Source organism: Ischnura elegans, chromosome 3, assembly GCF_921293095.1.
Source record: "Ischnura elegans chromosome 3, ioIscEleg1.1, whole genome shotgun sequence".
NCBI classification, from domain to species: domain Eukaryota; kingdom Metazoa; phylum Arthropoda; class Insecta; order Odonata; family Coenagrionidae; genus Ischnura; species Ischnura elegans.
Window position 1 is genome coordinate 18787487 of NC_060248.1, and position 23089 is coordinate 18810575.

General features: G+C 41.2%; 1 protein-coding gene across 5 annotated transcripts in view; it reads right to left on the minus strand.

The window, feature by feature from the left end:
- Window positions 1–23089, minus strand: part of LOC124155500 (unconventional myosin-XVIIIa) — a 730850-nt gene that overhangs the window by 369557 nt on the left and 338204 nt on the right. The gene's annotated exons all lie outside the window — the stretch shown is intronic.

The window sequence follows — 23089 nt, forward strand, 5'->3', positions numbered from 1 at the left end:
AACTACGCAAGAGCCCATCCCATGCTCAGTTCCGATTCCCACTTGTGTCATCATTAATATGAATAATTAAAATCCCACGTAAGAAATCCACTTTCTGTTTTGAAAAAAATATATTTTTATACGGCAGAAAAGTATTCAAATGACTGAATTTGGGTAAAAAATTATGCCACGTGCCAATAGACGAAAAACAAGTAAAGTAGGAGCGACTGAGCATTCCAGGAAGCAATCACGCACTAAACGATGGAAATTCAAAGAGAACTCCGCTCAATAGGGTAACAAGCGGAACGTGGAAGTCCCACTTCAGTCATCGCAAGCCTTGACCCGCCTATTGTCCATCAATCAATCAATCAATCAGTCAATCTATAGATTGATTCACGGAGGCATTGCGGAAGACCGCGGGAACCTGGACGCGACCAAAAACCGGGAGAAAAGGGGACAACGACTACCGCGAATGGAAGCACTGAGGAGAGAATTTTACTATCCGCTAAACAGAGGACGACATACCTCCCTACGTGGGCAGTTCCCAGTCCATAATTCCACGCAAATCGATTCCCTGACCTTGGAGACCTTGCCCGCAACCTATGAGCGCGCTTAAAAGGAAAAAAGGAGCTTACCCTTTCGAAGCATTACGGGCGGCAGTGTATTTGAAGGAGGGTCCAGCCCATAGGTAAGCAGAAGGATAGGAGGCGGGTCCTTGAAATCTGCCGGAACAGAGCGGAGCCATTTGAATTACAAAAGGTCCTAAAATGCTCGCGACGGGACAAGAACCTATGGAGTGGTCCTTGGTTCCAGCCACGGCATAGGGCAAGGAATAACAATTACTTGAAGGATAACATTGAGGGAGGCCTGGAAGATCCGGCAACCATTTAAAAAAATGAAAGTCGCATAGCAATTCCATCGGCGATATTTACATCCAAAAGACGTCGTTATTGCACGTAAAAGGAGGAATATTTTGCATAAATTGATTATGAATATATCATACCACACATTCCTCTTGCTATGAGTAATGAAACCTACTGCGCGAATGGTCTGTTACTATGACATTTGAATGGTTCATAATGTACCTTGAGGATACATTGTTAACATAAGTTAAATTATATAACAGCGATCATTCTTGCGTTTTTCAGTATTTTTTTTTCTAGAAATCATGTTAGCTATAAATGCCCAATCTCGGGCGTCATTGGTATGTGCTTCCGAATTCCCAATTTCAAACAGAATTCGTCTACCATTCTCGGAGAGAACAACCTCCCGAATATTTTTTCGATATTGCTCATGATGTTACGGAGCAACTTAATTACGCATACCTCCAGTTTTCTTCCTCATTTGGTCTCTTATTATTATTTCGGAAAACGCAAACAAAATATAAGAGTCCACTAAATCAAGCACCTAAACGGATGCACTGTATCTGAGGACATGGTCAAATTTGAAAATATGGCATTTGCGATGTATGGCACGTAAAATTTTATTCCCAAAGCGTTTATAATATAGTACGAATCTCTTTGTTTTTTTAACAATTATTTTATCATTATTATTTTTTTTTATTATTATCCTTATTATTAATACAACTTATAATTCCACTACTGTAAATATCATAATTTTCCACGAATATTTTCTTTCATTATCAAGTACCATTGATAAAGGCGTGCATGGCAACCACCTGAAATTCAATAAAATGCCGGGATATGGGCAGAAGGGGTCATAGGCCACACTTCCACGCCTCCGGCTCGATCGAGGCCTTCCAAGACACCTCCTCTTCCACTCAACTGCACCCGCGTCCGCCTGTGTCACCCTCTCTTGCGCCACAGATCACGCTACGAAACGCAGTCAACGGAGAGCAATTGAAATCAGATCCTTGCGCAGACGAAGTACCGCCGCGAATCCATAAAACGCTCCGACGGCAAAAGGGAAGGGAAGGACGCGTCGCCGCATTTCGCGACGGGCCGGAAAAAAAAGGAAAACCGCGGCAGCGAGGACCCCCGACAGACGCCTTCGCTGCGTCCGATATGCAATCGCCAGGAGACTGCGAATATGCAAACAATGGAAAAGGCGAGAAAACGGAGGCGCAGACAGTAGTATTATACGGATGTAGCACCTTGACTGCACAATCGAAAACAAATACTTTTGGCCAGCGTTTCAGAGGTTTTTGATTCATTAATATATTCATAGACGTATAAAAGTCGAATTAGGGTGGAATTTACAATTAATATTCGTTACTCTCCGAGAAATTTCTTCATTTATCATTGCTCAGGAACCATTTCATAGCGAAATCTTCAGGTTGTGTTAGGCAATAATTGATGTCACCCGAGTGTCTACATTATTTCGATCCATAGATGATCCATTGACGTAAAAAACGGTATTAGGGTAGAAATAACAAAAAATCTTCGTTCCTCTCCAAGAAATTTATCTATTTCTGGTGGTCCAGCTTTCATTGGATGGCGACATTTCAGGTAATACACATTAGGCACTAGATTACGACACCTGGGTCGTAAGAAAGATGAATTTAGTCTACCGTTAAGAATTGTAATTTCATTGATTCCAAAATAGAGGTTCGCCATGAAGCTCATAAAATTTGTAATGCAAAAATACATGACATCAAATGCACATATTAATTTGAATGAGCATTGCTTTAAGTTTACTAAGGCCACCGTAGCACCCATTTTCATAAAAGTGACGTACTCTGACTCCATCACAGCATTCATTTTCTAATGACTACAAAAATTGGTAGCGAGAAAACTAGAACGGAACGTTTTTTATATTAAAACTTTTACACTATGACGCATCATGAATTAGTTTTTTAAACCTAACATTCCACCTACAATGAACATTTTTCACATTAACAGGCTAGAATTTCCATAATAATAAATAGTAAATCGCGGATTTGCTAACGCTACTTCCAGCAAATATGGGAAGAAAAGACTCACTTGCGATCGCCAGTGGATGAGGAGAGGGGATGTGATGAGATTTCCTTATACTAACTTTTACTACGGATCTCGGTGGAATCTCTTTTAACGTGACAGCGTTTTACGAGCAACCCTCCCCCCATTACGAGACGCCCTGTTGCGTTCGATATGCAATCGCCAGGAGACGCAAACAATGGGAAAGCCGAGAAAACAGCGGTGGAGCCAGTGGTTTCCTAAGAGAAGAAGGCATGCCCTCCCTTTCAATGCATTCTCCCGTAGATCAACGTCGATTGGGCATCACGATTCCGTCAGGTTGCTCCAAGTGTCCACATCACACTTTGCAGTCAAGATAGCCGTCACAAGCGCCGTGCCACACACATCACGACGATGTATTCCGACAACAGCTGCCCCAGACAAATAAATACGTCCGAGTAGAGCGCAGTAATTTGCAAATAATATTTATGCGAGCTCGAATCAGCCGCGTAATGGTTCGTAAGCAACTTTGCAAGGACGGTGATCAAATAAATTCCAGCTCAGGAATGCAATCTGATTTTGATTGTCATGGCTAAATGAAAAAAATCACAGAGCCAGTACGATCAATGTTAAATAAACTGTGTATAAGTATTCACTGCTTATTAATTGACATAAATCGGTCAATTTTTATCATGAACAAATCACTGAATTCAAAACACGTGGAATTATTTTTCAGGGAAAAAGAGCTACAATTCAATTTCGATGCATACCATTTAGAACAGCGGGGAACTTGGTATGAAGAACAGAAAATAAAACGGTGGACGCTGGAGGCAATGTTTATTGGTATTACAGCGAAAAATACTCTCACTAAAAGTTGTAAAGTTGTAAAAATATGCATGCAAAGACATACACTTCACCAAACCACACTGACCGTCGTGCGGTTGACTATTGTGGGTTATCACTGATGTCGGAGCAATTACTGCGATAATTAATGGCTCCCCTCATTTAAGTAACGCTAACTAAAAACCGTGAAAAATTGCAGCTCCACCACAGTTGACAGGCAATATGTTTTGGAGGAGCCCCACATTGTGAATTTCTATAGTCAGAAAAAATACAATGATTACTCTAATTAGGAGCCCAAGGAGACAAACATAAAATGCCTTTAAAAGTTTTCTCCAAAAAACACAAAAGTTGTCATTATCTCCCACTACCCATTGCATCTCCTCTTCTTTTTATCCTCAATTCGTCTATCATCTCCATCCTCCCTCTTTTCTTTTTTCCATCCACAGTTCCCTTCACTGCTGTATTTAAAATCCCCTTCCCTATTAAAATATGCCCGTTCCAATTCCCCTTTCTCTTTAGTACAGTTCTCAATAATGTTCTTTCCTCCCCAGTTCTTTCCAGCACCTCCTGATTCCTCACTTTATCCACTCACTGCCTTCTTCACACCAACATCTCAACAGCGTTGATCCCATCTCTTCTTCCCAAGGTCCACGTTTCGCACCCTTACAACACAAAAATCTACACACAGCATTTCACTAGTATCTTCCTCAGCTCTAGGACCATACTGCTACATGATACCCTTCTCTTTTCATTAAAAGCTTCCTTTCCCATATCAAGTCTTGACTTGTTAAGTATACATGAAACCACATATTTCAATTCAATTGAAAACATCTTGGCTAAATTTTAATATTATCAGACAGAGCAGACAATCTCGAGCACATATACGGAGAAGGCAATACACAACTCACGTATTTTTCATGTATATGCTCCATTTATGGGTCTTTGGAGCGGGCAAACACGCTGGTGTAGACGGAGCCGAGGAGGTGCACGGGCTCACTGAACTTGACGCAAGGGTGGTATCCGCATTCTCGACTCGGCGTGAGGCCCCGACATCAGCATGCACGGGGAAGCACGGGCGAATGGAACGAAGCTCAGTCACAAGACAAAAGGGGAAAGGGGCAGCAGAGTTAAGGAGGCCATTTGGAGCAAGGTCATGTCCGGGGAGCGTGGAACGATTCCGAATTAAACCTGACCACGAATGACCGAATGTGAACGGGAGAGGAGGACGACCGAAAAGGGGAAAGCGAGGACCCCAATCAACATCATATTTCCTTTTCATACCACCAATTACCACTTTAAAATAATACGATTGACTTGTTTTTCTACACCTGTTTGTAACATACGGCGTCTTGGCGTCTATGAGGTTACTTATTACCTGGTCGTTATAAAATAAATCTAGGGGGAAAAACTAAGTTAATTTTTACTATAAAAATGATAACTAATGGAATAAATTGACGAAATTTTGATTTAAAAATGACACATGAAGCTGCTTTGGAAGTGGCTAGGGTCATCGCTTTTCTTTTTATTAAATTTCGGTTCTTCAACTCGTTCAGAGACAATGGCTCAATGAAGGAAGGAATCGCTCTCAGGAGTGTAAACAACAAAGAATCACGCCAAGCCCATGAGCGAGGCCAGGCCGCTGATCAAACGTGGAGACCATCTTGGCAGGAGTCGGTGACGTACCAACTTGTCTGCAAAGGTCTCAGGCCGCCGATGTTTTGCTACAAATAGTAAAGTAAGTAGTCGACAATTTAAAAATCGGAAAAATATAGGCCTCTTCATTTTCAAAATCTATCACAATCGGTAGTAAACAATGTGAACGAGTCAATCGTGTCAATAAACTGAACCGAATGTGAAATGAAAACGAAGGGTTGGAAATAAAGAGAAAGAAGGAATGTTAGAGAGGGATGTTGAATCGAAATGCGGGTAGACCTCACGCACGGGCTGGCAGTGGGATTGCGCCCCTGAGGGACACCTGCAGCCGGAGGCAACGGAGAAGAATGGACGAATGGGCGGGAAGTTGGATGTGGCCCAAAAAGAGATGGTAATGACAGAGAAACGACGACTGCTAAAGACGTCTCTCCTTTGAGGGAGCGGGCATGCGTTTACCCGGAGTGGCGCTCGAACAACAAGGTCCGTCGTGACGGCCTCCGGGGGCCTCTTCCACACTCGCCTCTGGAGGAATCGGGGAAAGGAATGGCGGAAAATGAAGGGAGTGGAGGAGGAGAGTCACGCAAGGGTGGTATCGAACCCATGGAATCCAAGAGAGAAGGATCTACAATCACATATTCATACTACCCCGCAAGCCGCCTTAATAGGCGTGTGGCGGGAGGTGTTAGGACACAAGCCGGTAACATATAAAAAGGGAATCCTCAAACAATGTTCCACCTAGCGAGACTAGCGAGTAGCCTACGAGTCTCTAGCGGCTCCCAGCCATCATTAACGTATTGAGAAAGATACTACAAATTCAAATGGAGGTGAATTTCATTCAAGATGTTTGTCTCAACATAGAAACACGTGCTTTATCTCAGAACACCAGCTGTTTACACATAAAAAGGAAATGCTTTAATGAAATGACGCTTGGCATTTATTTAAATCATTTAATGTTTGAGGGAAAAACTAATTCCCATATCTATCCGTTCGGCAAAATATAGGTCTTAATTCATCGCTTGTACGTCAAAAATCGTTACGATAGTGTTGTTAGTGTAAGTGACCTGTAATGTAAACTCGGATGGGAATCTCTGTCAGACCGTAGATTGAAAAATAGACTAAACCTTTAAGATAAATTCAAGAGCAGTGTCTTCTCTGACGAAGTTAAGAATATCATACGAACGCCAACATACTACGGTAGATCAGATCATGTAAATAACATAAGAGAGATAGACTGCAGAACAGACAGATCCAGAATGTCTTTTTTTCCACGATCAATACGAGATTTTAACGGCAGCGTTAGAACTCACAAATAGATTAGATGACTTTGTAGTGTAGCCTTCTAACTTATGTATACTTTAATGCAGCATGTTTCCAAATTTTATTATTATTCCTAACAGCATGTGGTAGTGTTACTTTTTAGTATGCGTGACGTTTTTTTGGACCGTGTGGTGTGCATGTGGGAAATCAATTGCATGCTGCATGCTGGTGATTGATCACCCCCTGCCAAACACCGTAGAGGTGGCTCGCAGGGTATTTTGTAGATGTAGATGTTTCTGTTGGACCTAAAAATACAGCGGGTTTCTAAAATGATGGTCTCCTTGTCGCTCTGAAAGATATCTGTTCTCAATTACTCTAACACTCTATGCCTAGCGTAAAACCTCCGAGTCTCTAGCGGCTCCCTTCTCAATTTGTATAACATCAGTGTAACAATGTGCGTACACCCGCAGTGGTTATTAATGCGCAGCATTCCTCTGTATTTTATTAAGTTCAAGGATACAATATCCACGCCGGAAGAATCAAAAGACATTCTGGGTAAGATGCTAGGCTGAATTTCAGAAATATCTATGCCATTAACAGCGAATCACTTACATCCTTTTCCAAAATATTTATTTAATGACAATTCCCATTACTTACGGGTTATTATTTTTTTATAGAATATAGTTTCACCCTTCAAATTTCGTGGGGTGTTATTGCTCTATCAATATGGGCAGATGAGATGACGGAAAAATTCCGATGAACAAGGTATATTTTCTCATAAATAGTGGGCGGTCACACAAAGTCAAAACGCTGCGCTTCAAGGCCAAGAGGAGTATAAATATTCCTGAAAGATTGCCCCGTTCTTGAGGGCTCCAACACTGGCCAGTTTCCCAAATAAGGCATCACGTTTCAAATTTACGGACATAACAGGAGTAATTTACATGAAGATGAAACCAGGCTTCCTGCGATGGACCTTACCGTGACCACAACTGATCATGCCATCGCGAAATTTTGGCGGTAGGAATCCTGAGCGTTCGTGAAGAATACACTCTCTCAGCTGCTGCTGCCGTAAAATGATCGCTTATGTAGTAAATACAAAGATAAAATACGGATCCAAAAATCCAAAACCTCAAGATTTAGATGCAGCGGAGAATCTCGGAAATACGAACTCACAAAGATCCAAGATATTCAGGAAGCTCTTGTACTTAATGAAAAAGGTTAGCGTGACTTGAATTCTATTAAAGGACAGAGAGCATGCATAGAAAATACGGAATCGATGCAATACAGACAGTAGGATGAATTGAAATCATGACGCCTTTCTACTGGTTTAATAACAAGAATAAATTAATTCAAAGATAAAAAAGCACAATTAAGAAAAATGAAGTTATTAATCAATGGGTAGAAATCAGATGGAAAGGCAGGTGAAAACGGAGAGTTGAGAATATTGCGTGAGTCAGATATGTCAAGGGCAGGGGAAGTTATAGAGAGGGTGCCGAGAAGGGATGTGAATGGTAAAATAACGACTATGCCGAATTGAACATAGAAGTTCAATGTAGAATGGAAGCCTGACGGGGATGATTAGGAATAATTTCCACGTAAATGTAACTTATCCTGTGCATGATCTGTGATCACGAAGAAGTACCCCACGCATAAAAAAATGCGACACAGTCTATTAAGATTCCCTAGGATGCGTAATTCCTTCACACTCCACGTTTTCGTTCCAGATGCATCTACATCTTCACACAGCTGAAGAGGCACATCACAGGAATGAAGGGAAGGCGAGTATTTAGCAGCTCATAAGGCAAGAACTGAGGCGAGGGAAAACTGATGAGTTCGACGTGAGCCACGAGCATAAATCCTGGTGCGATCGATTGAGCAATGCGGCGGCTGTTTGGTGCGTTAACGGGACACGCTGGGCCCACGCACGCGGGCGCAGTATCGCAGAGGCGGGTGTTGAGGAGGAGAGAGGTTGGTCGCGGCACGCCATCCGTCTTCATGACGCGGGGCGACAGCTGATTGGGGCGGACACGCGGCGGCGCTTCCTCGGCAGGCTGATTCATAGGGCGTCGAAGATGAGCAGCCGAAAAAACGGCCAAGGATAGGGAGTCGCTTAGAACGCGTCCGCGACTCCCAACACACGAAGCCTCCCACATTTTCACGCTTTAACACGACCACTCAAACTCATATTTTGAAGAGTTCGATTGGTTAATAGAACTTTGACGAACCACAAATTTCGGATCAAATAGTGGATTATAAAAATTGCTATAATTATTTCATTTCAACAAGAGTTACCACCGAGTTACCAAAACAAATTGTCAATTCTAATGTCCATTCTTTCCACACAATGCGTAGTAAATGCATTTCCAACGCTATTCTTAAAGCTAAGCTCGACTCAAGTAAACAGAATAAAATAATGATTTTTATAATATATATTTTATTCTTCCATGCATACATATTTTAATAAATCCCCTTATACTTCGAATTTTATGGCTACTTACATTTGAAATATTTATGTAACAACACATGCATTAGTATCGCTTCAGACATTTTCATATTACTAAATGACGATTTAATAAAAATAAGGTGAAATTCACTTCACGAGAAGCCACAGAGAGTCTATTTTAATGTCCCGAGAATGGCGCAGTCAACAGATGTGAAACGTTACCTTATGTTATGAAATAAAACAAGATGAATAGATAATGAAAATATCACACATTGACAAGAAAATAAAGCTTTCCACGAACAATCATAAGCCCTAAATTCACATCCACGGTAATAACGAAGCTGGACATTTACGGTACGAACCAAACAAAGCAACCCTGATGACCTTTTCCGAAAAAAAACATTTTCTCATACGCTCCATAAGTAGACGCAGAAAAAACAGGGCTGCTGATTCAAAACAGATGAGGATCGAATATATGTTATGCCCAGGCTTGTACAATCTCAAGAGGATGTGTATGACACCAAACTCATATAACTCGCATCGAATATATGAGGGCCATGGCACCACGGGGAGCAGCAACCTCGAAGGAGATGCGAGCCTTTCACCGAACATCGTGAAAAGATGTCACGCCGTGAACGCAGGCCCGTGATTGTCGCGCCTTCATGGATCATGATATCCAGATACGCAGCGTAATTGATGAGCGACCTGCTAGCCTAAAAGGTCGATATCCTGACCTGATAATTTACACACTCGCGGTGATCGCTAGGCAATGATGGAGTGAAGGTTGAAAAGTATCAATCACTTCCACTAAATGCTGATCGTAGCGTATTATTTTCCAAAAATAGCACTTTATCTTTCAACCCATTTTGAATGGATGCCGCTAAAATCATAAATGGATGTCGGATAAAAAGAAATAAATTGTTCCGTATCCCGTATGGTCTGCGTCAAAACAAGGAAAATTAGTTGATAAAACAGGGAATCTCTTGAGTCCACGTATTAAAATGTATACACAAGAAAAATTGCTTTTGATAAAACGCTCTCTAAGGAAAAGGATCTTCGAGCTGTTTATTAATGAATTCCGATACTAATCGAATGACTAAAGTAAGCACTGAGGACAAGTCATGGAATGAGTTGAATATAAAACTCAAAAATTGCGTCAAAATATGCGGAAAAAATTAGCAGTACTAAAGGAAACCCCTAAATTAAACTGCCTGATATACATAAAGTTAGACAACTTAAATCACTGAAATCTACACCGCCCAAGGACAGAATCGGAGAATCGGATACAGAAAAAACTCAAGGGGGGGGCGCAAAGGATATCTTGAGCTACCTTTACTTTGACCGTAATGAAAAATAACTAATTGTAAGTCTCATGTAAAGTTTAAGAAAGTTATATTTAAACTGATGATACGTATATGCAAGACAATGTAATTTAATGATATAAAAAACATAAATTGTGTTTCTGCAATGTAAAGCAATGCGGGCGGCTCCGCAAGGGTGGCGCGCGCCCCCCGTGCCCTCCATATGTATCTGACACTGCCTAAGGATGCATCTTGAAATAATTGAGTTGTTGCCCCTATAAATATGTACCTATTCATTTTAAAATTTCCATTATAGGAGTAAGAAACAACTTCATTTAGCCCTTATATGATTCACATTACCCGCATGTTGAATTTATGTAGACTTTGAACATCTCAAATATAGTGGACGCCCATGAAAAGAAATCTGAAAGTTGCCATATAGAGAGTTACAAAAGAGTCAGTTCCTAGCCTACGATTGGCTCAAGGGATGCATTTGGAGAAGAAAATCGTGAATGGAAAATGAGGATGGGCGGTTGGATCCTTTGTGGCATATCAAGTGAGCGCGGGAGATTTTAGGGGAAGGGTGGCGCGCGCGTGTCTATGTGACCAAGAATAGCCACGGAAGGAGGAGAGAGCGTTTGGAGATTGATGGCGCAGGGCTTGGGTGTGGGAAAGATCAACTCCAAATATAAGGCCAAAAACCAACTCCTCATTCATTTGGTTTCACGGGCTTTATTAAAAACAATGACAACAAAATTTGGAAATGCACATCTTGAAAAATAATTATTTGAAATAATACCTAAAAACGAATGCAATTCAGGTAGGTCAAGAATCGAAACGGCCACATAACTCTACGGAGCTGCAATATTTACTAAATATTTTGAAGAAATATTTCTGTCTAACGACTGAATAAATCACAAGTATTTTGTATTTGAATTATGTTCCAGGGTATTTATGAGCCATCCTTACTAATGTTTTACTCAGAACTTAAAGGTAAAAGATATTTAACAAATCAGAGGGAAAATATACTTTTATGATCTTTTTATTCACTTTACAATAAGGTTTTGAAGTATAATTGCGAAGAAGAAGCACTTACTGGCGAAGAATATCGGAATTCATTCATTAGTAAAACGCATATTTAATTGACCTGTCAAAATTATACCTGAAGGTGCAGTAAAGCGGCAAACTTTGTCTGGGGAAATTAGACGCAATGAATAAAATACATTTTCACGAAGTCGAGACGAAATTGGTTCAACATGTACGAAAAATCACTTCCGAAAGCATTGTCCAAAATTTTTTTCCCCAGAAGCTTAGTAAAAGAAATCACCTTTGTGTCGCTGTTAGCATGTATTTCAGTTTCGCACGGGTATGCAGCGGCAGTGCGACGGGCGCAATGACTCAGCGGAGATGGCCCTTTGGAGAGCGGAGGGAAAAGGAGGAGAGGGTGCGAGGTAAGGGTGGATATGACAGTGCTAACACCTAATGGGCATTATATAGATAGAAGTACACTCACAGAAATTCAAAATAATTTTTTTCCACTAAAATTCAGTTACGAACTGAAAAACATGCGTGATGATGTTCAAAAGAGCGCGTAGCGAAAATAGAGCGCAATTTAATAGGAAATTTTCTCGGGCACAAAGTGGCACCCTTCAGGTGATAGGCTTTCAGCAAATTTACTTCTGGATGAGTACTTACTTAGAATTTCGGCTTACCGTTGCATACATCCCAAATAAAAACCATCTGCGCGTATATTATTCATCTCGTAAAAGATGTGTGCTATAGTTTCATGAATTACCATTAGAAAAAATTACCCTGTCACGGTAATGGATCCACGGACCTTTGTCTTTCGGAACCTTGATAGCGTAGTGGTGTACGCAGTAGCCAGGAAATTCAAAGGTCCACGGTTCGATTCCCGGTCCAGGGGATTTTTTATCAAGGCAATTCATGTAAATTCCATCGCCGTTAACGTAGCAGGCGCGAGATATTTCACATGAGCGTTAGAGTTTTAGTCCCATATCGTCCGTCGGGTGCAATCACATGAGTAGAGTTAAAGAGTAGATACATGGAGATGGTCTGCCGCTGGGAGGTGGCAAAGGGGGAGGGGAGGTCAGAGGTGGGGTCGTGCGAGTATTTCCGGACGTGAGCACCCTCTGGTGGGAGAAGGGGGAGGTGAGAGTGAAGGGAGCGATGGTGGTGGACCGCCATCTCGAATGGATTCGGGGAATGGAGAGAAGTGGGGGAGAGCACTCCAGACTCCACTTGGGGAGAAATGGTGAGGAAAATGAACGGAGGGAAAGGGTGAGGGGGGGCAGGGGTTTCTATAAATGAGCACACGATTCGGACGTGAAGGAACAAGCGCACCATTTCACATTGAGATGCAGCCGGAAAGAGTGATTTATGAATCAGACAGATAAAAATTAAACGAGAACGCATTTTCAAAAAGCTCTAATAATTTTGCCGCCATACACGGAAACGAATCCAAAAGATCAAAGATTTCAAAATGATTTCAGTCAAAATGACGAATTTTGAAAACACGCTCCGAACCATTTCTGATATTCGACACTTTTTTCTTCAGATTGCCTTCTGCTCACTACAACCTACTTCATCTTTGCCATAAATAGAAATAACCAGATCCCCGACACAGTCGATATAAATACCGATTTCGACTTCCGCTATGTGCAGCATAAATTACTCAATACACACTAACGACGGTAGTTAATACATTTTAAATACACATCACAGGCTAAAGTAGGAATCTAACCTCCCCATGATTTTTCCTTGATTTCACTGAAAACAAGGGAATCAAGTCAATTTTTCGCTAAGAGAAGATCTAATTACCTTGATTATTTTGACAAATGGCGGTTGTATTTTTTCAATTTTCATTCAAATACCACCTTTAAACTGATGCTAATTCAGAGGAAATGAAGTGGAATCCACAAAAAATACCCTTAAAGGGGTGTGACCCGGGCACACCCGAAAGGACAGCACTTAAAACTCGTTCCGCCATTAAGTGGTCACTTCACCGACTATTTACGGTCCATCTACAATGACATGAATTCATCAACGTCACAATAAAAGGGAAAATACTGTGATAGGGCCGTTCCTCATGCCATAATGTTTCCAGGGAACATTAGTCACCATTCGCGAAAAACCCCAGAGATGGTCCGATTAACTTGTTCAATACGACCGCTAAGCGATAACTTCCGACGAATTACGAGATATCTCGAAGAGGATCATATTTCTTTCACTGCAAGAGGCAGTTAACTCGAGACGGATGAAAGCTAATGGGAAGATGAGGGCATACCATGGGAAATGCCCAGCCTCTTTGGGTCCACACCACGAGGGACTATTTTAATTAACATCGCGCGGTGGACCGCCCTCGGTAATCGCATGCGATGGGTCATTTGCGATGTCTCGAAAGGCGAGCTCTCGATAAGGATCGACCGCGGAGTAATTTCGATGAAGCGATTTATCACGACGAATAAAGTGCGAGCATTAATTAAAGTCTAACTTGGAAATACCGCTCACGAGTTTAAAACGATCGCCGGGAAATTTTCAAGCTAAACCTCGCGATGAGATGGTACTATCATCCTTCAAAGTTCAAATAATAGAGTCCCAAGCTTTTTTTGAAACGGACATAAAAAAATATTTATTTGAATATTTATTTGCGCATTTGCATGGAAGCCGAACGCGCACATTAATGATGCCTGGTCATAAATCTTGCTGAATATGAACTGCCCTGGGGCGATCGGCGGGCAAAAGGCAAGTCCAATTAATCGCTACTATACGTGCTGCGTGCATTAAGCAATGTTCTTCGGGACGAAGGGACGGCGAACATTAGCGAGAAAATATGTACCAGGTGACCTTGGATTCAGAAAAATAAAACAAAAATGCTACTCGCAGCTCCTCCGCGATTCATTGCGAGACAAAGGAAAAGTTTTTCACTCACTTTTTTCCTCGAGAGCAAAAAATACTTTCATTTCCCATTTCACCGAAACAAAGATTAATGGTCACTTCGAGGAATTCAAATAACACTTTGAAGGAAGAAATGCAAACGAGGGAAATAGTCACAGTCTCGGCGCCCGGAAGGCAGAAAAAACGACCACGCTCCGAGTAGGTGCCGATGAAACTGAGATTATGGAACAGAAAAAAATGTCATGAATCAACAAAGTCATTCCTTCACTAATACCATTTATATCCACGTAAATCAGGTGATGAAAGTTCTTAGATCTTATAAATCTTAGTAACGTTCGACAATTTTTCTACAAAATGGGTATGATAAATATGATAAATAAAATGCACACAATGTTCTTCACATGTATGCTTTTAAATATGTAAAATAGATGCTGAAATAATTCAAAGGCTCTAACCGACCTTCTTCTTATTCATTTCCGTAAGAATTAAAAGTAAACATTAGGTTAAATCCGAAATATGATGACATAAAGTTTGACGCGATTTGTATGTATTATTTCCATTGTGACTTGCGGTAAGTACGATGAGTTTAGTAAGCATTAAAATACGTATTATGTACCCAGAGCTTAGAAAGGGGAATACTACCAATTTATCAGGGCAATACGAAAGCCTAAAAAAACCTCAACATCCTCCAAACGATACATAATATATATTAAAACCATCATTACCAACCAAAGCGGTTCCAATGTGACGATGCCTGATGACAAGTTTCAATTATTCACGAATGTACAGGTAGGTACGCTAAACTATTACTGAACCTATGCACTCAACGCTAATGTGGCCCAAAATCTACCAAAACGAATGTTTCTATTATAGAAATACTCTTCATTTTTAATATTACATACTTAACCTAATCAACTAGACAGCACATCTGACCAGCAATTGGGAGATCCGGGATCGAATCCCAGCAAAGATAAATTATATTTTTCATGGCGACTTTCATCCTTTGTGTACATAATATAACCTAACGCTTACTATGTAAACATTGTCATGTGAAGACATCAATGTGAAATTATTCTAGAATCAGTTTAACCCCTGAATTGCAATAATGCCAACTCTCTCAATTATTAAGAAGTGATTCGACGATCAAAAGTGCGCTTAAAAACTAGTGACTACAAATATATATTACAAATAACTCACGAGAACAGAGACATTCTGCAGGGTGAGTGGCAACACTGGCTTACCTGGAAGAAAAGAAAAGAAATGCATTATTTCAAGTGGTCCAAACAGACATGCATTTACAAATCACACACAACAGAGTCATAGAACTTGGACAGCTAGGATAATACGAAACGGAATCCTACTATTAACCCAAACGTCATTTCAAAACCAGCAGTGTTTTTTTAGCTGATATAAATTATATAAATTGATTCATGCTTTAATTATGCTACTCTCAGAGAGAAAAGACAGAAAATTTCACGATCAGTCTTTCCGAAAATATTTTTAGTAAAAGAGAGGATGCTTCTGATGCCTCAACAAACGTGCCGTAAGTGTAAATTGCACGAGATATCGGTGCATTAAATGAACCTCTAGCACCAACTAATAAATATTATGATTTATGAGAGATTACATCAGATCATATGGAAAAGAACGACTGCTCTCCAAGAAACTGATGAAATGAAGGAGTGGCTAGAATTGTATAGAACCACTAACACTCAAGCGAGGTGCACCACAGTATTCGGCGCGATCACTGGATTTTTAAACGACGCAATTCAATTAGTTCCACGCCACGGAAGTTAAAAGGGAAGTTCACCCGCGACCGAAAGCCCGATGGGCTCACTTTCCGTCGCTCGAAGCGGTTCCCAACCCCTTTACACCGAGACCTCGTGAGCGAGGCTTAATCTTCCTGGATTATATTTTCCCTCTTTCCGCTGGCGGCCTGCAATTTCGTGGGCCTCGATAATCACTCACGGAAGAATTAATGAGCAAGTGGTTAGCTCGAATGCCTCCCACCCTACGATCTTATGAGATACCCGCTTCCTGTGGCATACGAAATTCACCGACCTACCATATCCATGAAATACTCGACCCCAGAAAATTACTAAACTGTGCCAAAACACGCCCTAATTTCTCATTGATCACCCACTCACAATTAGTCCTCGTCTACCACAGCATGTATGCATGCGAAATATTTACAATCAATGATCGCGGAAAGGGATCGAAATGGTGCAAGAGGAAATGGACGGTCTCCGAGAGATGATGTAGAGGAGGATTAGTTTCTTCATTTCAAGCCATGTATGTATAGGATAGGATATTATTCCAATAGGAATAGTAACGCTCTATGATCGTGGAAAAAGGAGAAGCAAGGTGGATCGTAAAGGAGGTGAAACTGATAGAGAAGATATAGGTAATGAGATGATATAGATGGCGCAAGTACTACGCAGGGAGAATGTGCTGAAAACTGTGATAGAGGGAAGGAATTTGGATTAAATTTGAAGGGAAAGGAAGATAACAGAGGTCTTACTTAAGAGTCAGGAAAAGAAATGCATTATTTCCAGTCAACCCAACAGATGTGTGATTACGAATAAACATGATAGTGTCATTAAACATGGATAGCTAGGATACTACTACAGGGAATCTTGCCAGTAATCCCATTCCACCAAGGCAACAGCGTTGATACTTCGCCATAAAAATTCCACAATTGAAGATGCCACAATTTACATCGTAATTTGCAAATTTTAATTGCAAAAATAGAACGCACCGTAGACACCAGGACATGGTCCACGCCGAAAAGCCGATTCTAGGGATGTTCAATATAATACCATGAAGCTAACAAAAACGATCAGATACTGATGCCTACCGATTATTTTAGTCTTTTTGCACTTACTTAGCAACGGTTGTCACTCTATTTTCAGCCGTCAGTGATCAATGCGAGCCGTAGAGACCATTGGCGTGGAAGCCGAACATCGCACGCATTGAGACGGCACCGCTATAGGATTCGCTGATGGTCCTTCGACAGACGAGACTAGGTTCATGGATAGAGTGATAGAATAATCAATAATAATACATAAAGATTTCTCGTCTGGTAACCCAAGAAACCTTATTCATTCTATTACAGAATTCTACTGAAGAAAGATCCGGTGCCAGTAAAGCACGGGATCTTTCTTCAATAGGCATGATGTTGGACTGAATAAGAAAATCCAAAGTTGGATGGAAGACATGCCACGCGGACGGATAAAATGTATGTACTTACCTGGTAAACTGACCTTAACCTATAGTGTGCCTATAATAGTGTTACCGCGATCAACACCACCAATGCCACCGCCTCAGGGTGGAGATGGAGTCGAGGAAGGTCACGCAATCACATTGGGGTGCGGGGATCGGTTATTTAACACTACGACATCGTGACTGCACGCCAAGGTAGGATAACAGTCCATGAGCACGAAGAGGATAAATGAACAAGATGAGCAATCAGCTAAAATATACACGAACTTCAGCACTAAAATATATCCCCCGCGAAACCTTACATTAGCTCATAACTATGCTTCTAACCCCCAGGCACAATGGCTTTTGCCAGTGATGCAAATCTAGCGATTGGTCCGAAAAACTAGAACCGTGTACGAGGAGGAGGGGCATTATAAATTATGACTGACTTGCGTGATTTGTTTGCAATGGAAAAGGTTAATAGGCAGAGAGAAACAAATGAATGTTAGGATCACAACGTTTGGCTATAAATGCATTTCCAGGCAATCATAATTGGAGACAACGCACATGGAAGATTCCGATGAACATCATGACTATCAGCTAAGACGGATTACTCCCAAAGAGAGACTATATTTTTTTCTAAACATAAAGATGTAAGTATGAAAGTTAGGAGTACTTGAGTAGATTAGATTATCTGAGATTCAGGGCCTTTGAGTAGATTCAATCGCAACAGCACGAGCCAAAATATACACTCAAATCATACAAATTCATATCGAACATACATCGAGTTCCAGAGCATACTGTGAACACGCAACTCTCGATAGAAAAAAAAATTAAATGATAAGAAAAAACTACAGCCTGAAGTATGCAATTTGGTTAAATATCTCTATTATGTTCCAATTACTCTAAACATTTTTGATCAATTTAAGAGACTGTAGCACCGCTGCTATTCTTATTTATTTCTGCATACCCGAAAACAGCTCGCAAAGGCCTTTACATCGGGGATCTCAACAATTAACAACTCCTATACCCTGGGTAGTTCGAGTCCCACCAAGGTAAGTTACCTAAGCGAGACTCGAACCTGCGACCGTAAGATCCGCAGGCGAGGACGCTGACACCGAGGCGGGCAAGTCAATTATAATGTATTCATTTAGGATGTATTTAAACAGGTAGTTTTAGATATAATTTTCAAATAATTTATGAATCTGAGGTGTCTACGCCTTATTTCAATCATGACTGTTAATTCACATTGCACCTGAAATCAGTCTTACGAAAATAATATCGATACCTACTCTCGTTGTAATCTACCTTTGAATACTAAATAAAACTGATAACAAACACAGAATGGATGTTCAATGGATAGCCAATTCTTTCTCCACGACAGTGGGTTGAGTACATTGACGAAGAATTGTTTCGAAATTTTCATAATAACGCCTTTCCCATAGTTTTACGCCACTATGTCGTTGAAAACGTTGCCATGAAGCAATAGAGGTTCGTTGAGAGTGTCTCGCGACCCTTGCAGACTCCGTGGGCGAACGGACTGACCCGACCAACCGGCTCTCACACGACTCGCGGCCATTTCATTTCTCTCTCCCCGTGTCACCGCCCAACTTAAGCTAAAAATGGCCCCGTCCGCGACTAAATCAATCCACCCCGCGTGAGAAGAATGCACGCGATAAGCGTCGACGTGTCGCGACTGTCGCCGTGGGAGTGGTCGCTGGGAAGAATGGTGTGAAGTGCTATGGTGGTATACCTCAAAGGGGAATGGAAGCGTGGACCTCAGACTAGAATTTTTTGCGAAACATACCTCCCTCAAGCAACTTCCGGCATGAATTCCGGGAATATTCGTGATTTCCGGAATCGTAATTTTTGCGCATAAATGGCGACCGATTAGCACAGAAAATTCCAGCATAATTTCCGTTCATTTCAAACTATCCTCTTAGTTTCAACGAGAGGAACTTGTAAAAAAAACGGGGTAAATCAAGATGACCCAAAGGCGTTGAAAGGGTCTCCGAAGGGACAGTAGGCTGAGATCAACACTGAAGCAACGTGACTACTAAATATTACAGTTATTATTGGTGAATCTGAACGAATACTTATATTGAAGCATGAAAAACAGTTTCAATTGAAACTCCGATGCCTGTTACTCTTGCCGATCTTCAAAATCTAAGGAAACGAAATTTTCTTCCGAAAAGAAGAAATACACCGCCGTATTCTCATCAACATTACTGACGTAATAGCCAATCAGCCGTTATCAAACAAATCAAAGATGAACCATTTGGATGTAAGTTGCAAGCAAAGAAGCTAAAAGATATTTTCTAAACCTTCTCCAAGATTGGAAGTCCCTTGTAGGGAGAGAGTAGACAACCTTGTGTGCAGTTTTTATGAATAGAAAAGAAGTAATGTGTGTCGATAAAGACTGTTGCGAGAGAACATGGCTTTCACGCAGCTTTTATAGGATTAAGCTGAGAGAAACTGGAGGCTAACAATAAGCTTAGCTTCTGCTTAGAAATTGGGTACAGACATCTTTCAAAGTGAAGCAGATGTCAATATAGAGCCGTACCATATTTCCAGGTTCAATAGTAGCATTTAAAAGTAGTAAAAATTTGAGACACATTGCCATAAATGAGCATGTAGGCAAAGGAATTATTTTCTTCGCGTAAAATACAGACAACGCTACGAATAAAGCTAAAATGAAAGCATTGCAAAAGCGCACCCATTTTGTTAATGGCACTATCCTCAAACATATTTATTTCAGGTAAACGGCTAGTACCCTATCTCACCCTGAAATCCCCCATTGAGTCTATAAATTTCTTATTGAGGTGGAGGAATAGCATGCCGATGTTGATGAAGGGAAACGGGAAACGTAGTCTGGCGTGGACAGAAGGGAGGACGTCCGAGCCTCAGGGAAGTCCCCGAGGGGAACGCCGCCAGCGAAGAAAAAATGTTTGGCCCGTGGGGTGAGAAGGACAGACCTCGAGGAAACGATGGAATCCCGAAAGAATCACCAGGCCCAGCCATGGGTTTCCGTCCATGGAGAAGCGCTGATTCCTTAAATTCCAGGTTATTCAAATTTTTCAGCCAACATAGTGATTGTGAAAAAAACTGCTACAAGCTACATGGGACAACATATCAACGTACACTTTTAGCATATTCGCATTAAATTGTGAGCTCTCTTTTGGTTATAACTTCTAAAAAATAAATTCTTCAATTACAATGGACGTAATAATGAGATACTAAAATCCACTGATTTGGGCGTTACTTGGTGGAATGATGAAATGTTCGTGGTGAAACAAAAACCAAATACTGTTCCACAAACTTTTTATTTATTTTCTGTAAACTAGTTTCAAAGTCTATACCGTCATTCTCAAGACAAACGGTTTGTCTTCATAATGACGGTATAGACGTTAATACTAGTTGACAGCAAATAAATAAAAAGTTTGTGGACCAGTACTTGCTTTTTGTTTCACCATGAATAATGACAGGCTAGATTCAAAAGATAAAAGAAAATGACTGTACTTATTCCTGCATAATTTTTATTACTAAGACGCTATAGCGCCAAATATATTGGCATCATTAAAAGATTCTGCGGACTTAATCATGGTCATTTTCTCTAGCCATCCAAGGCTTCAACTTCATCAACTTTAACTAAACCCATTAAATATGCAGATTTCAGGTATCATGCCCCACCGAATGTTCTTCATTTTTCATCCACGATAGGATTGAGTGGGTGAGGTCAAGGCTGGCCACCCTAGCAAAATAAGCGAAGGAGGGAGGGGGGAATAAACGGGGAAAGGGCAGGGGGTGGGAAAGATGATCTCGGCTCTCAGCCTCTCGTAAGGAAACTCATGCAGCCCGCCACTCTGGGACGAAGAACGTCGGATAATATTCGGAGCAGGATGAAAACCAAGCGAAGCATTGACGGCGTGGATAATGCATAAACAAAACAGAGACAAACGAGGGCTCACGGCATAAAATATGCCCCACACTGCGACGCCGAGCTATTCAAAGGGAGACCGCGCCCAGGCACACTGGGTTCGAGACAATTGCCATCCCGTCGGAATGAATGCAAATTCTTCGCGGCCATATTGTGACGACCGAAAAAAAAAGGAGAAGGTTAAGGCGTGACTTTGCGCTTCTTTCTAGCACAATCCTTGCCAGCATTCCCCTCCACAAAAAGGTGAGACCGCCTTTCGGAAACGAACTCTGAAATCCATTAATGCCCACCCAGAAGTTCGTTCGAAGGAAAAATGAATAAAACCTTCCGTTTTCCCTCGTCCAGTCCCAAATTCATTATTTTTGGCCAACGTCTTTATCAGGCCTGCGGCTTCCATCCTGCTCACCTTCAGCAGCGGGCCACCAAAGAGCTGATTAATGCGAGAGAGAAGGAGAAGGGGGGAGAGCTAGGCCGGGAAGGAAGAACCCACGGCTCTCACGGCGAACGGAGATTGAGTCAGGTTTTATTGATGGTGCTGACCACTTTATTTTGATGCTTCAGGTCCATATATTATGAACTATCAATGACTACTCCATTCTCGACGATAAACTCATAGTGGACAATTCCCATGACATCGAAGTCAATTTTGCTTTGGAGGGTGACCACCGATGACATTGATGAGAACTATTGATTTTTCCTTTTGAAACCTATACAACTCAATAAAATATCTATACTTAGCTGCTTTCAATATTGTTGCAGCTTTTAATCCCTGGTAACATTTTTGTGACCGAGATGATAACGCAACCCAAAACAACTGCATGCTATCTTTACGATGGTCCACAATACCTTGTGTCAACGAGGGAAATGATTTATCAGTACTACTAAACCATATATAATCGATAATATTAAAAACCATTAGCAATATTAAATGGGATTCACAATCAATAGATAAGGCAGCTATTTCGATCGACATGACCCCAATAATTTTCAAGAAACCTGGGTGATTGGAGTCAGCATGAATTACAACCAACTAACTTTTCATAATCAATATGAATAATTCACACACTTAAGCTTGGAATGGTTACTTAGAAGAGTGGACCTTGCCTACAATTGAAATCACTAGGTAATTAACTTCGGGCACCTACATTCTTCTACATCTATATACTGCCCTGCGAACCGCCTCAATAGGCGTTTGGCAGGGGGTGTTAGGACACCAACCGTAAACCAATAAAAATTAAATGCGCCAACCATATTCAGTCTAGTAGTTATTTAAGTCATTTATTGTTTGGGGGAATGACGGATTCCCATACTTATCCGTTCGGCGAAATATATCTCTTAATTATCGTTATTGCACGACCCAGAAATATGATGGGGTTCGAAGATGATGCTCTAAGAGGATAACTCCATGAAACACGATGATAAGCATTCAATATTGAGCATTCTTAGACCGAGCACGACGTACAAATATACGCGGTACGTTCGCATATTCACAGTGCGTTCATTTAGGCTCCTTAGCCGTGGCAGTGACGGCCGGGGGAGACGTGAGGGACGCACGTGGGTGAACGAATGTTTATTGGCCACATCCTGGCGTGACTTTCACCCTCACGGCCCGCAGGCATTAATCATTCGATCAACATGTCGGAAGGAAGGCATCTCGGAAGAGTTG